This window comes from Odocoileus virginianus, chromosome 3 (assembly GCF_023699985.2).
Source record: "Odocoileus virginianus isolate 20LAN1187 ecotype Illinois chromosome 3, Ovbor_1.2, whole genome shotgun sequence".
In the NCBI taxonomy this organism is placed as follows: Eukaryota; Metazoa; Chordata; class Mammalia; order Artiodactyla; family Cervidae; genus Odocoileus; species Odocoileus virginianus.
Genome location: NC_069676.1, coordinates 7879472 through 7895272, shown reverse-complemented (window position 1 = coordinate 7895272; position 15801 = coordinate 7879472). Strand labels below are relative to the sequence as shown.

Here is a 15801-nt window from a genome sequence, read left to right as displayed (position 1 = left end):
AGAAGTACCCAGGACTATAGGACTCAAAACCACAGAGACAGAAATTGCTTTTTCTTAATCAGATTGCTAAAGTAGAACTTGCCACTCCTATTTATAACCTGGAATTTTCATTTCTTTGGATTTAACTCCTCTACACAATTTGTCACTCACTTTATTAAGTTTCAGATCTGTCTGATACATAGACAGCTTTCCCTTTGTTCATATTCATGCAGTCACAGAATTTTTTCTCAATTTTGGGCCAAGAACATTTGAAGATTTCAGTATCTTACCTGGGGCAAATTGGGTTATTTAAAAATTGCTATTGTTTAGTCACTCAGTTGTGTTTGACTCTTTGCAACCTCATGGACTGTATGTAGCCTGCCAGTCTCCTCTGTTCATGGGATTTCCCAGGCAAGAATACTGAGAAATGGGTTGTCATTTCCTTTCCCGGGGCATCTTCCCAGACTGGGGATTGAACATGCATCTCTTGTGTTGACTGATGGGTTCTTTACCACTGATCCACCAGGGAAGTCCATTCCTTAAAAATTATTTCTCAATGACACATATCATACCAAGTAATTTTACTTTTGTTTTCTGTATGAGTGTATTACTTACATGGGGAAAACAAACTAGACTTGGCAACTAAAGCCATTTATGTTATTTCATTGAAGAGGAAAATATGAAGCTACAGATTTTACTTTAATCCATTATTTTTCTGTTGCCACTTTAACTTTTGTTCTTCACCATGTAGATTTGAACATTAATCCATTTAAGTCCAAGCCTACTGATAGTGATACTATTGGCTAGGAGTGTCTGAGGTGCTCACCTGGTTTGTATTACTTATTTCAAGAAAACACAGACATCTTCCTGACCAAGTTTACACTGCTACTGGACAGATCCTTATGGTGTTTATTATGATTGAAAGATGCCTCTCAGCAATATCCATTGGGAAACTTAAGAAAAAAAAAAAACCCACAAAGTTTGTAATCACCAATCCTGGAGTGTACATAGCATGCCATATACTCAGGTCTTAGGTAGAGTGAAAAAGAGAGCACCAACTGGGGGCTCTGCCTTTATTGGCCTTTATGGGTGGAGGTGGCTAGGATTCTGCTAGTTCACTCATTATTGGTGAATTTAAAACATAAGGTGGAATAAGGGCATGATCAGGAGACAGCAGGTTCACTCATGTGCTCAGTCATCTGTTTACTCAGGCTTTCTAAAAGGGCAACTTCATTGGTGGGGGTGACTTGAATGCTTCTCTAGTAGCTGTGTCATACTGCTGACAATATGCAGATGACACCACCCTAATGGCAGAAAGTGAAGAGGAGCAAAAGAGTCTCGTGATGAAGGAGAGTGAAAAAGTTGACTTAAAACGCAACATCAAAAAAACTAAGATCATGGCATCCGGTTCCATCACTTCATGGCAAATAGATGGGGGGAAAATGGACACATTGGCAGATTTTATTTTCTTGGGCTCCAAAATCACTGAGGATGTTGACTGCAGACATGAAATTAAAATACACTTGCTCCTTGAAAGAAAAGCTATGATAAACCTAGGCAGCCTATTGAAAAGCAGAGACATCATTTTGCCAACAAAGTTCCACATAGTCAAAGCTGACATAGCTTTTTCCAGTGGTCACATTCAGATGTGTGTTGGACCATTAAAAAGGCTGAAAATTGTGAAAGTGAAAGTCACTCAGTTGTGTCCGACTCTTTGTGACTTCAATGACTATACAGTCCATGGAATTCTCCAGGCCAGAATATTGGAGCAGGTAGCCCTTTCCTTCTCCGGGGTCTTCCCAACCGAGAGATCGAACCTAGGTCTCCCACATTGCAGGCGGATTCTTTATCAGCTGAGTCACAAGGGAAGCCGCCAATGAATTGATGCTTTGGAGCTGTGGTATTAGATAAGACTCTTGAGAATCCCTTGGACTGCAAAGAGATCAAATCAATAAATCCTAAAGGAAATCAACCCTGAATATTCATTGGAAGGACTGATGCTGAAACTGAAGCTCCAATACTATGGCCATCTGAGACAAAGAGCCAATTCTTTGGAAAAGACCCTTAATGCTGGGAAAGATTGAGGGCAGGAGAATGGGGCGACAGAGGATGAGATGGTTGGATGGCATCACCAACTCAATGGATGTGAGTTTGAGTAAGCTCCTAGGGATAGAGAAGGACAGGGAAGCCTGGCATGCTGCAGGCCATGGGGTTGCAAAGAGTCAGACATGACTTAGTGACTGAACAACAGCAGCAGCTGACAAAATGTTTATTCCACATGACTGTCTTTGAAATGAATGCCTCAGAAAATCAAAAGTTTAATTTCTGGCTCTTAAATTGTAATCAAAATCTTAGTATCAATGGATAAGGAAGCTATGGTACATATACACAATGGAATATTACTCAGCCATTAAAAAGAATTCATTTGAATCAGTTCTAATGAGATGGATGAAACTGGAGCCCATTATACAGAGTGAACTAAACCAGAAAGATAAAGACCAATACAGTATACTAACGCATATATATTGCATTTAAAAAGATGGTAATGATAACCCTATATGCAAAACAGAAAAAGAGACACAGATATACAGAACAGACTTTTGGACTCTGTGGAAGACTGTGGGATGTTCTGAGAGAATAGCATTGAAACAAGTATACTATCAAAGGTGAAACAGATCACCAGCCCAGGTTGGATGCATGAGACAAGTGCTCAGGGCTGGTGCACTGGGAAGACCCAGAGGGATGGGATGGGGTGGGAGGTGGGAGGGGGGATCGGGATGGGGAACACATGTAAATCCATGGCTGATTCATGTCAATGTATGGCAAAAACCACTACAATATTGTAAAGTAATTAGCCTCCAACTAATAAAAATAAATGAAAAAAATAAAAACTAAAAATAAAATATTGAATGACAAAAAAAACAATATAAGATATTAATGCTACAAGCCTGCTACTGTGTTTTATAACTGCTCTTCTGTCTTATTCAATTATCCACCTTGGTGTCCAGAATGCCTACCACAGTCATTGGCAAAAATTGATTATCAAATACATATCTCTCATGGAAGTTTACATGGAAAGACAAATTTGAAGTGGCCCAAACTCCAGGAAGGAACTTGAAGACACAAGGTGCAGGGAGAAGCGAGGCTTTAATGACAGTCTTGCAAGATGGGATGTCTGGTAGGCAGGCAAACCCAGAGCTGTTACAGTGGGATTTTTATCCCCTCGTCATGCAAGGCACTCTCACAGTTCCTCATTGACATGAGTAACTACATGGTCAATAATCTTCCCAAGAAAGTCACCTGGATTTGTTACTTTCCCTTCGTCTGGATTTTCCTGTGCAAGTATCCTAATGGCTATTACATCAGCAGGCTGTCACTCTAGGCTAGTTGTCCTTGAAAATGGACCACTTCAAGTTTTTATTTCTTACAGTATGATTTTAGTATCACATATGGCCATAAATATGAGGAAGCAAATTGTCAAGTCATACATTCTGTAACTGTGCACAATATTTTTCATGTTGTACATCTATTTATTAATGCATGAAAGATGTTTATGTTTAATCCTTGGATATATAGATATAGATATAGACATATATATGTGTGTATATCTATGTATACACATATATATAGATATAGATATATATACATATATAGATATATATAATGCATGGAAGGGGTTTATATTCATTGAGATGAATGATTGGTTACTGTATTTTATGTTTTACTACATCATTGTTATCCTGTTTCTGCTTGAAAACTTCTAATGCTATCAATTAATAGGACTCTTTATATTGTTCTATGAAATCTCTTCCCTCTCCTGACATTTGCTAAAAATAAGAAAGGAATGGTGAATGTATAATGTCAGTTCACTCGTTTCTCATCTTCTTCATGCTCAGGAATCTCTTCATTCTTAATGATCAAAGGATCATCCACAAGAGAGTTTGATGTCCTGCTCAGTCCTGTGATTCAGAGTCATCGGTTTTTCTGCACAAACATGCATGTCCCAATGTGTGTCTTAGTTACCTAGAAGGAAACCTCAAGATAGTCACTTGTTACTACAGTTATCTGAAATAAACTGAAATAACACAATGACCACGTGTCTTTTCTTCAAATATCAGAACATATGCCAAAAATTAAAATCTCCAGATTATTGTAATTGCACTCAGTTCTGTTCCTGCTGGTTATTGCATCAGTTATTGGTGCATAACATGTCATTCTGTGTCAAATGAGATAAAATAATAATATCTTTATCATCAGACAAATTTGTAAGTTGGGGAGTTGTACTAATTTCTTTGTACTCCTCATAAGTGTGTAGTCAGCTGTCATACTGTGCGTTTAAGGCTCATTCATGGTGCTTGCTTCAGCAACACATATACCAAAATTGGAACTATACAGAGATTAGCATGGCCCTTGCACAAGGATGACATGCAAATTTGTGAAGCGTTCCATGTTTTTCAGTATACTAACACTTATATATGGAATTTAGAAAGATGGTAACGATAACCCTATATGCAAAACAGAAAAAGAGACACAGATGTACAGAACAGACTTTTGGATTCTGTGGGAGAAGGCGAGGGTGGGATGTTTGGAGAGAGCAGCATTGAAACATGTATATTATCTAGGGTGAAACAGATCTCCAGCCCAGGTTGGATGCATGAGACAAGTGCTCGGGCCTAGTGCACTGGGAAGACCCAGAAGGATTGGGTGGAGAGGGAGGTGGGAGGGGGGGATCGGGATAGGGAATACATGTAAATCCATGGCTGATTCATGTCAATGTATGACAAAAACCACTACAATATTGTAAAGTAATTAGCCTCCAACTAATAAAAATAAAAGGAAAAAATAAATAAATAAATAAAAAGTGCACAACTTAAAAAAAAAATTCTCATTCATGGAGTTGGTGCTGGACAGGGAAGCCTGAAATTCTACAGTCCATAAGATTGTAAAGAGTTGGACCCGACTGAGTAACTGAACTGAACTGATGATTGTTAGTATGATTGGAGTACTCTTCTGTCTTGAATCAATTTTTGCTCAGTTTATCATAGCTTTATCTTAAGATTAAAGTTCTATTTGCAGAAAAAATTAGATTATCACATGAACTACTTAAATTTAATAACACTATTTCTATATCTATAAATGGAACATAGCTTCCTTCCCAGTTAGAACACATATCTCCCAGCCTTGTTAAGTGAGAACCTGCTGCCCATCTTAGAGACTCAGCCCTTAGCCATGCACCATCAGATTTTTTTCCGTTTAATCAAATTATTGGAGTATAATTATATAGAACAAACTTCATAAATTGTACAAAACAATGAATTAAAGGAGTTATACAAAAGTAAGATAATCAACTGCATATTTTCATTTGTGTATAGTTTGACAGTGTACATAAAGTTTTTTATGTAATTATGAAAATTTTAAACTAAGCCTCTGTTTCCTTATTTCTGAAAGTAATGTAGAATAGTAAACAAAATAGGGATGCACAAGAAATAAATGAAATGAATATGGAAATTCAACTTTTAGCCCAAAAAAAAACACTCAAGAGTAAATGTTGTGTCTGTTTATCTCTGTGTGTGTTTGGGGCTACATTTTTGTTTCAAATAAGCACAATCCTACACATATATGTACACACACAGACATGATTAGGATCCATCTTTTATATTAAAAGGAAAATTAAGAGAAAATTGGAGAGAATAGAAATAAAAAGAATGAACACTTCAAGTAAAATGAAATAAAAGAATGTAGAAATAGAGACACAAAAATTTAAAGTATAATGAGTGACCTCAATTTTCATAATGGATCATATTTCTTGTCTTCAAATCAAAAGGCATCACAGTCAGGCACATGTACTATAATGTAAGACAATGAGGAATTCATTGTATCAGCTAATGGGATGGAAGACCTTCAAATAGATTGAAACATTTTTTTTTTTTAACTTAACGTGGATTTTTCACATAAAATACCCCAGTTAAAGTAAGTTAATTAATGAACTGAGAAATTTAAACTCAATCCTTGCAAACAACTTTTATTGAATAGATGTCTATATTAGATTCCTATTGTTGTTGTAAAACACTCCCAAACTAGTTGCTTGAAACAAACAAATATATGCTCTTCCAGTTCTGGGTGTCAGGAACTTAAAATAAATGAGTCTCATTGGGCTGATACCAAGTGTCTGGAAGCATGGTTCAATGTTGCAACATTGTAAGATGCTACACTCACCTCCATCCATGTACACACATAATCTACAGCTACCTAAGGGTCAACTTCCTCTGAAAAAGATATGAAAACTAAATGAACTTCTCCTCCACAACAAAAGTTAATAGGACCACATCAAGATGGTAGAAGAAGAGAAGCAGTCTCTCTAACAACTCCACCCCTGGCATTGGTGACCCACAAATAGGCGGGATCTTACACTTAACAGAGATGTTCCCTGAGGGACAATAGATGTATGCCTTACATCAGACTAACCAGGCCGACCCTTGGGACCTATCTGCATCAGAGAGACAAGTCTCCAGAATATGTGGCTTTGAAAACAAATGAGATTATGTGCAGGAGACCTAAAAGTTAGTGGAGAGGGGAAAGCCTTCTTTCATAGAGCTCATGTGCAGATTCACTCACCCCAGGACCTAGCACCAAAGCAGGAGGTTGAAAAGGACCTAGAACATACATAAAGTAGCTTCATATTTAATTAAAGCATGTGATGGGGGTTGCAAGGACTTGAGATGTTCTCTGGGAACCAGGGCACTAGCAGCCGTCATCTGTGTACTCTCAGTCCATCTTGCCAGCACTGTCACTGGCAGGTACCAATATTGCATGCCCTCAACTTTGCTCATGCCCACAGGCATTCCCCACCCCATGCTTCCCCTCTGTCTGGTGTAGCCAGTGGGCCTTGAGAGAACTTGCACTTTTCCTATGTCACACTAAAATTGAACAACTTGGACCACACACAGTCCATTCTATGCCCCTGGTTTGACCAGTGGTCTTGCCCCACCGTCATCCTCACTAATACTTATTTCTCATCTCTTTGATGATAGCCATTCTGATAGCTGTGAGATAGTATCTCATGGTGGTTTTAATTTGTGTTAACCTTATAACTATGGGTATGGAACATCTTTTTCTATGTGTATTGGCCAACAGTTTGTCTTCTTTGGGAAAAGTGTCTTTTTATTTCTCTGGCCATTTTTTCGGGGGACTTGTCATGATAATTTGTTGTGTCCTCTGTATATTTTGCTGATATACTAACCCTTTGTTGAGCGTATCATTTGCAACTACCTTCTCCCACTAAGTAGGCAGCCTTTTCATTTTGTTAAGCTTTTTTCACTGTAATAAATCTTTTGAGTTGATGTAATTTCATTTGTTTATTTTCATCTTTGTTTGTCCTACCTGAGAAGGCAGGTCCAAAGAACATATTGCTAAGATCAATGTCAAAGAGTGCATTGCCTATGTTTTCTTCTAGTAGTTTTGTGGTTTCAGGCCTTATAGTTAGTTCTTTAGTCTATTTTGAGTTTATTTGTATACATGGTGTGAGAAAGTATTCCAGTTTGATTCTTTTGCAAGTAGCTGTCCACTTTTCCCAACGCTATTGAAGAGGTTGTCTTTTCACTACTGTGTATTATTGCCTCTTTTGTCATAGATGAATTGACCACATAAGTGTTGATTTATTTATGGGTTCTCTATTCTGTCCCATTGTCTCTATTCTGCCTATTTCTGAGACAGTAATATTCTGTTTGTAATATTAGAGAGATGATACCTCTAGCTTTGTTCTCTCTCAAGATTGTTTTGTCCATTTTAGGTCTTTTGTTTTCCATACAACTTTTAGAATTATCTAGTCTAGTTCCATACCAAAAAAAAAAAAAAAAAAAGTGCCTTTGGTATTTTGATAGGGATTACAATTGAATCTGTAGATGCTTTGGATAGTATGCTTATTTTAGCAATGCAAATTATTTCATTCCAAGATCATTTTATACCTTTCCACTTGCTTGTGTCATCTTTAATTTCTTTCATAAATATTTTACGATTTTCAAAGTTCAAGTTTCTTACCCCTTTGATTAGACTTATCCCTAAGTATTTTATTCTTTATTGTGACTGTAAATGGTTTTTCCCCTCAATTTCTCTTTCCAATAGTTTGTTATTAGCATATAGAAACCCAACATATTTCTGTATATTAACTTTGTATCCTGAAATTTTAGTGAAATCATACATTGTTCGCAATTATTTTTGGTGGTGTCTCTAGGATTTTCTAAGCATAGCATCATGTCCACTACAAACAGTGATAGTTCTGCCTTTGCAGTTGGATTGTTTTTTGTCTCATTCTTATTGAACACTGTGGCTAGGACTTCCAATGGTATGTTGAATAAAAGTGGCAAAAGTGAATATCTTTGCCTTGTTCCTGATCTTAAAAGAGTTACTTTTAGTTTTTCACTATAAGATATAGTGTTGGTTATTGTTTTATCATATATGGCCTTTATTATAGTAAGATATTTTATACCTTCTTCACTGAGATTTTTTATTATAAATGATGAATTTTGTCAAAATTTTTTATGCATTTTTACAAATGAACCTAAGGTTTTTATTCTCCAATTTGTTAATTAGAAGTATTACATTGATTGTTTTATGGCTATTTAATCATTTTGGCATCCCTGGGGTAAATCTCACTTGGCCATGGTGTATGATTCTCTTGATGTATCCTTGAATTTGGTTTGCAATATTCTGTTGAGGAATTTTGCATCTATGTTCTTCAGTGAATTTGGCCTGTAGCTTTATTTTTTGTGGTGTCCTTGTCTGGTCGAACAATGAAGCTGTATCACCTCTTGGATGAATGAATATACTATTCATTCAAAATGACATGCATTATGAATTTTTTCTTAGAAGATCTAAAACTACCTCCACCTGACTTGCACAGGTCCACAGTCTTGCTACTCAGAGTGGTCCACACACTAAGACCTGTAGTGTCAACATCACCCAGGAAATTCTTTTGATTTTCAGACTGTGTATTCTGACCTGAATCCAGGACTTGATGAATCAGAATCTGAATTACAACTAACCTCTCTGGAATTCCTATCACACTGAAAACCCTGAATGTGAGGGAATGCTGGTCTAGAATAGGTTTTCTCATTTTCTCATGTTGATAGTTTGGCCAAGATAATTATTTGTATTGGGTATTTAGATATCTTTCAGACATTGACAGATATCCCCAAGGCCAAAATGATCTCTAGCTGAGAACCATAGGCCTACAGCTTGAAAACTGGAAGCACACTGACAGAATTCTAATTAAGGTGCTTTCCTTACTCAGTTTGAACCCTTAGGCAGACCATTAAATTCCTTTAAACACATTTCTGCAACATGGAATGGTGCTCATAGTAAAACTACCTCATAGCATAAATTTTTCTAAAAGTTAGATGATGCCTAAAAGATGCTAACTTCAGGTTATTAGTATTAAAGTATCTAAAGGTACTAAATGATCACTTTTAACCTGTGATAAATATGAAATCCTTAGTTTTTTGACAAGTGTTTCAAGAAGCCAGGGATTGTGGTGCCCAAATTTCATTTCTGTTCTCTTTGCTGAAGAGGGGAATTTTCTGAGGTCAGCAAGGCTGTGTACCCACCACAAAGCAATCTTTGAAGAATAAAAGAGACCTAATCTTGAGAAATTCCTTAGAATCAGACCTTGAAGAAAGAATTAATTCAAGGTTGGGATAAGGTGGTCGATGTTAGACCTCTGAAAAATAGGCAAGATCAAGGACAAGAAGTATCAAAGACTATATTCACTTGACTTCTAATATGATCTCTTGGGATCAAAGAATCATTAGGGAAAATTGACTTTCTGTTTATTCCAGAGGCCTGGAGGGAAATCATGTACTTAGCTATGGGAATAGCAGGAAGAAAATCAGCCTAAGGAGCAGGTATAGAGAGCAATTAATATCTCCCCTGCTGCAGTCCCTTAGTGTTTGCATCCCAGCACTGGATAGGACATGACAGATACTTTTGGAGTCTAAGCCTGGATCAAGGTTCAATGCTTTAGTACTCTCTGCTCCTTATATGGTGACAGCGCTTCAGCCCTCATCATCAACAATTCAAGGAGCAGTTCAGACTTCCATAAGAGAACTCCCTCTCAGAGACCCCATGCAGGTAAGTTTGAAAAGCAGAGGAGGTACTCCAGGAAGGGTTCAGAGAAAATGAGACCTGAAATCTTTTACCTGAAGTCACTTGAGAGCCTGATCAGCCTAGCCCAAAGATGTGTCTGTATTCTTGGTTCACTAATAATGAATATTTGATTTCTTTACTATGTTAACTAGGATGTGTCTGTTTGACAATTAAGTGATGAGAATGAAGGTCCAGTCTGATGACACTGTAAAATGAGTGAGATAAGTAACATGGTTCCAGTAAAATGAAAACATATGTGAGATTTGTGCTTCAGGGGAGCAAGAAAGTATAGTATTACATGTGGAGAACCATGAAGCAAACTAAGAGTGTTCTTCAAATCTCTAAGTTGGGATGTATTTGAGCATGCTCTGCATTCATTAAAAAGATCGAACTCAAAGTAGGTACAACAGCAGTTTACGAGACATCTATTTCACAGTATCTTCTCTCATGTTGTTCGTACACATGAAACTAACACAACATTGTAAAGCAACTATACATCATTAAAATTCAGTTCAGTTCAGTCACTCAGTCGTGTTCAACTCTTTGTGACCCCATGGACTACAGTACGCCAGGCCTCCCTGTCCATCACCAACTCTCGGAGATTACTCAAACTCATGTCCATTGAGTCAGTGATGCCATCCAACCATCTCATCCTCTGTCGACCCTTCTCCTCCCGCCTTCAATCTGTCCCAGCAGCAGGGTCTTTACAAATGAGTCAGCTCTTCCCATCAGGTGGCCAATGTACTGGAGTTTCAGCTTCAACATCACTGCTTCCAATGATGAATATTCAGGACTGATTTCCTTTAGGACTGATTGGATCTCCTTGAAGTCCAAGGGACTCTCAAGAGTCTTCTCCAACACCACAGTTCAAAAGCATCAATTCTTCTGGGCTCAACCTTCTTTATAGTCCAACTCTCACAGCCATACATGACTACTGGAAAAACTGTAGCCTTAACTAGATGGACCTTTGTTGGCAAAGTAATGTCTCTGCTTTTTAATATACTGTCTAGGTTGGTCATAACTTTTCTCCCAAGGAGAAAGTGTCTTTTAATTTCATGGCTGCAGTCACCATCTAGAGTGATTTTGGATCCCCAAAAATAAAGTCAGCCACTATTTCCACTGTTTCTCCATCTATTTGCCATGAAGTGATGGGACCAGATGCCATGATCTTAGTTTTCTGAATGTTGAGCTTTAAGCCAACTTTTTCACTCTCCTCATTCACTTCCCTCAAGAGGCTCTTTAGTTCTTCACTTTCTGCCATTAGGGTAGTGTCATCATCTGCATATCTGAGATTATTGATATTTCTCCTGGCAAACTTGATTCCAGCTTGTGTTTCCTCCAGCCAAGCGTTTCTCATGATGTACTCTGCATATAAGTTAAATAAGCATGGTGACAATATACAGCCTTCATGTACTCCTTTCAATATTTGGAACTAGTCTATAGTTCCATGTCCAGTTCTAACTGTTGCTTCTTGACCTGAATACAGATTTCTCAAGAGGCAGGTCAGGTGGTCTGGTATTCCCATCTCTTTCCAAGTTTTCCACAGTTTATTGTGATCCTCACAGTCAAAGGCTTTGGCATAGTCAATAAAGCAGAAATAGATGTTTTTCTGGAACTCTCTTGCTTTTTCGATGATCCAGTGGATGTTGCCAATTTGATCTCTGGTTCTTCTGCCTTTTCTAAATCCAGCTTGAACATCTGGAATTCATGGTTCCTGTACTGTTGAAGACTGGCTTGTAGAATTTTGAGCATTACTTTACTAGTGTGTAAGATGAGTGCAATCGTGCAGTAGTTTGAGCATTCTTTGGGATTGCCTTTCTTAGGGATTGGAATGAAAGCTGACCTTTTCCAGTCCTGTGGCCACTGCTGAGTTTTCCCAAAGTGCTGGCATATTGAGTGCAACACTTTCACAGCATCATCATTTAGGATTTGAAATAGCTCAACTGGAATGCCATCACCTCCACTAGCTTTTTTCATAGTGATGCTTCCTAAGGCCCACTTGACTTCACATTCCAGGATGTCAGGCTCTAGGTGACTGATCATACCATCGTGATTATCTGGGTCTTGAAGATCTTGTTTGTACAGTTCTTCTGTGTATTCTTGCCACCTCTTCTTAAGATCTTCTGCTTCTGTTAGGTCCATACCATTTCTGTCCTTTATTAAGCCCATATTTGCATGAAATGTTACCTTGATGTCTCTAATTTTCTTGAAGAGATCTCTAGTCTTTCCCATTCTATTGTTTTCCTCTATTCATTTGCATTAATCACTGAAGAAGGCTTTCTTATCTCTCCTTGCTATTCTTTGGAACTCTACATTCAAATGAGCATATCTTTCCTTTTCTCCTTTGCTTTTGCTTCTCTTCTTTTCACAACTATTTGTAAGGCCTCCTCAGACAGCCATTTTGCTTTTTTGTATTTCTTTTTCTTGGGGATAGTCTTGCTCCCTGTCTCCTGTACAATGTCATGAACCTCTGTCCATAGTTCATCAGGCACTCTGTCTATCAGATCTAGTCCCTTGAATCTATTTCTGACTTCCACTGTATAATCGTTATGGATTTGATTTAGGTCACACCTGAATGGTCTAGTGGTTTTCCCTACTTTCTTCAATTTAAATTTGAATTTGCAATAAGGAGTTCATGATCTGAGCCACAATCAGCATCCAGTCTTGTTTTTGCTTACTGTATAGAGCTTCTCCATCTTTGGTTGCAAAGAATATAATCGATCTGATTTCAGCGTTGGCCATCTGGTGATGTCCATGTATAGAGTCTTCTCTTGTGTTGTTGAAAGAGGGTGTTTGCTATGACCAGTGTGTTCTCTTGACAAAACCTATTAGCTTTGTCCTGCTTCATTCTGTACTCTAAGGTCAAATTTGCCTGTTACTCCAGGAGTTTCTTGATTTCCTACCTTTGCATTCCAGTCCCCTATAATGAAAAGGACATCATTTTGGGGTGTTAGTTCTAGAAGGTCTTGTAGGTCTTCATAAAACTGTTCAACTTCAGCTTCTTCAGCAATACTGGTCAGGGCATAGCCTTGGATAACGGTGATATTGAATGGTTTGCGTTGGAAACTAACAGAAATCATTCTGTCGTTTTTGAGATTGCACCCAAGTACTGCATTTCAGACTCTTTTGTTGACTATGATGACTACTACATTTCTTCTAAGGGATTCTTGCCCACGGTAGTAGATGCAATGGTCATCTGAGTTAAATTTACCCATTCCAGTCCATTTTAATTCACTGATTCCTAAAATGTCAACATTCACTCTTGCCATCTCCTGTTTGACTTCCAGTTTACCTTGATTCATGGACCTAACATTCCAGGTTCCTGTGCAACTTTGCTGTTTACAGCATTGGACCTTGCTTCCATCACCAGTTGCATCCACAACTGGGTGTTCTTTTTGCTTTGGCTCCATCTGTTTATTCTTTCTGAAGTTATTTCTCCATTGATCTCCAGTAGCATATTGGGCACCTACTGACCTGGGGAGTTCATCTTTTTGTGTCCCATCTTTTGGCCTTTTCATACTATTCATGGGATTCTCAAGGCAGGAATACTGATGTGGTTTGCCATTCCCTTCTCCATCAATAAAGGAAGTCAAAATGGTAAAGGGAATTTATCATTAAAATCACTTAAACATTAAAATAAGTATAGTCTCTATGCTGTACTTTCCATCCCAAAGACTTACTTTGTATAACTGGAAGTTTGCACCCCTTGACTTCCTTTACCCATATTACTCACCTTCCATCTCTGGCAACATTCAAATTTTCTCTTTTTATGTGAGCTCATTATTTTTTCAGTCAGGATTTATCATTGTTGTTGTTTTAGAATTCACATGAGCTATTACTATATTTGTATTTTTCTGTCTAACTTATTTCAATTAGCTGAAGACACTCATGGACTTCCTTTGTGGCTCAGACAGTAAAGAATCTGCCTACAATGGAGGAGACCTGGATTTGATCCCTGGGTCAAGAGAATCCCCTGGAGAAGGAATGGCAACCCATTCCAGTATTCTTGCCTGGAGAATTCCATGGACAGAGGAGCCTGGTGGGCTACAGTCAACAGAGTCACAAAGAGCTGGACATGAATAAGTGACTGACACTTTCACTAAAACACTCGAGATCCATCCATGCTATCACAAGTAGCAATATTTTATTAATTTTCATGGTTAAATTAAAAAGGTATATTTTCTTTATTGATCATCACCCATCCCATCATTGATGGACTGAATCTGTAGGTTGCTTAGAGGAGTATGGAAATCTTAACAATAATAATTCTTTCAATTATTAGCAGAGTATATCTTTCTATATATTTGTGTCTTCTTCAGTTTCTTTCGTCAATGTCTAATACTTTCCAGTGTACGGGTCTTATGCCTCCCTCATTATTCCCAGGTATTTTATTCTTTCTGATACAATTGTAAAAACAGTTATGATTATTTTATTTTTGATAGTTTGTAATTAATATATAACAGCCTAGTTTACAAGCCAGAACATGGAAACAACCTCAGTGTGCATGAATAGATGAATGGATGAAGAAAGTGAGGTGAATGTATACAATGGAATACCACTTAGCTGTAAAAAGAAATTAGAAAGTCCTATAACTTATGGCAACATAAAGAGGCCATGTTGCTAAGTGAAAGAAGTCAAACAGAAAAGTCAGATATTACATGATCTCACTTATGTGTGAATTCTTAAAAACCAAAAGCAACAACAAAAAAAAAGTCACAGAGAAAGAAAACAGACTTGTGGATATCAGAAGCAGAGGGTTGAGGTCAAGGAAAATAGAAAAAAGTTGTCCAAAGATCCAAACTTCCAGATATAAGATAAACAAGTAGATGAAAGTAAAAAGTGATGACCAGTTCCCTCTAGTAACTGGTCTCTTCACATTTTCTATTTCATAATGATTTAGTCTTAGTAGTTGTGTTTTTCAGGGCTTCCCTTGTAGCTTACCTGGCAAAGAATCCACCTGCAATGTGGGAGACCTGGTTTAGATCCCTGGGTTGGGAAGATCCCCTGGAGAAGGAAGGGCTATCTACTCCAGTATTTTGGTCTGGAGAATTCCATGGACTATATAGTCCATGTTTTTTCAAGAAATTAATACTTTCTCTAGGTTTTCCAATTTGTTGGCATATAACTATTTCTAACAGTCTTTTGTAAACCTTTGTATTTCTCTGGTATCAGTTATAACATCTCCTCTTTCATTTCTGATTTTATTTATTTGAGTCCTGACCATTCCTTCTGCCAGGCACACACTTCCACCACAGTTCTTCATCTCCCTTCCTCTCTTACATGAAGTCATTGTTCAAATGTCACCTTGTTTTCAGGTCTTGCCTAAGTACCCATGGAAAACAATGCACTATTCACTCTTTTCTTTATATCTGCTTTACATTTCTTGAAACCACTTGTCCCCATTTGAAGTATTATATGATTTTATTATTTGCTTATATATTTTTTCTATCATTGAATTATAGAAATTTTTGCTCTTCATCACCATAGCTTATAGTCTCAACAGTAACTAATACATGGTATGAATGAAACTAACAACAGAAATTCATGAAAAATCCCTTATTAAAATCATAGAATACATGACCTTTGTGGAAAAAAAAGCTAATTGTAACAAAAATTCCTTGTCACAAGTGCCAGAGGAATCCACTAAAGAACCAGATCCATACACAACCTATTAAAATTAAT

General features: G+C 37.5%; 1 non-coding gene across 1 annotated transcript; it reads left to right on the top strand.

The window, feature by feature from the left end:
- Positions 1 to 4330: 4330 nt before the first annotated feature.
- On the top strand, positions 4331 to 4434 carry LOC139034519 (U6 spliceosomal RNA). The gene has a single exon (XR_011487065.1). It is a non-coding gene; the product is annotated as a U6 spliceosomal RNA (small nuclear RNA).
- The last annotated feature ends 11367 nt before the right edge of the window (positions 4435 to 15801 follow it).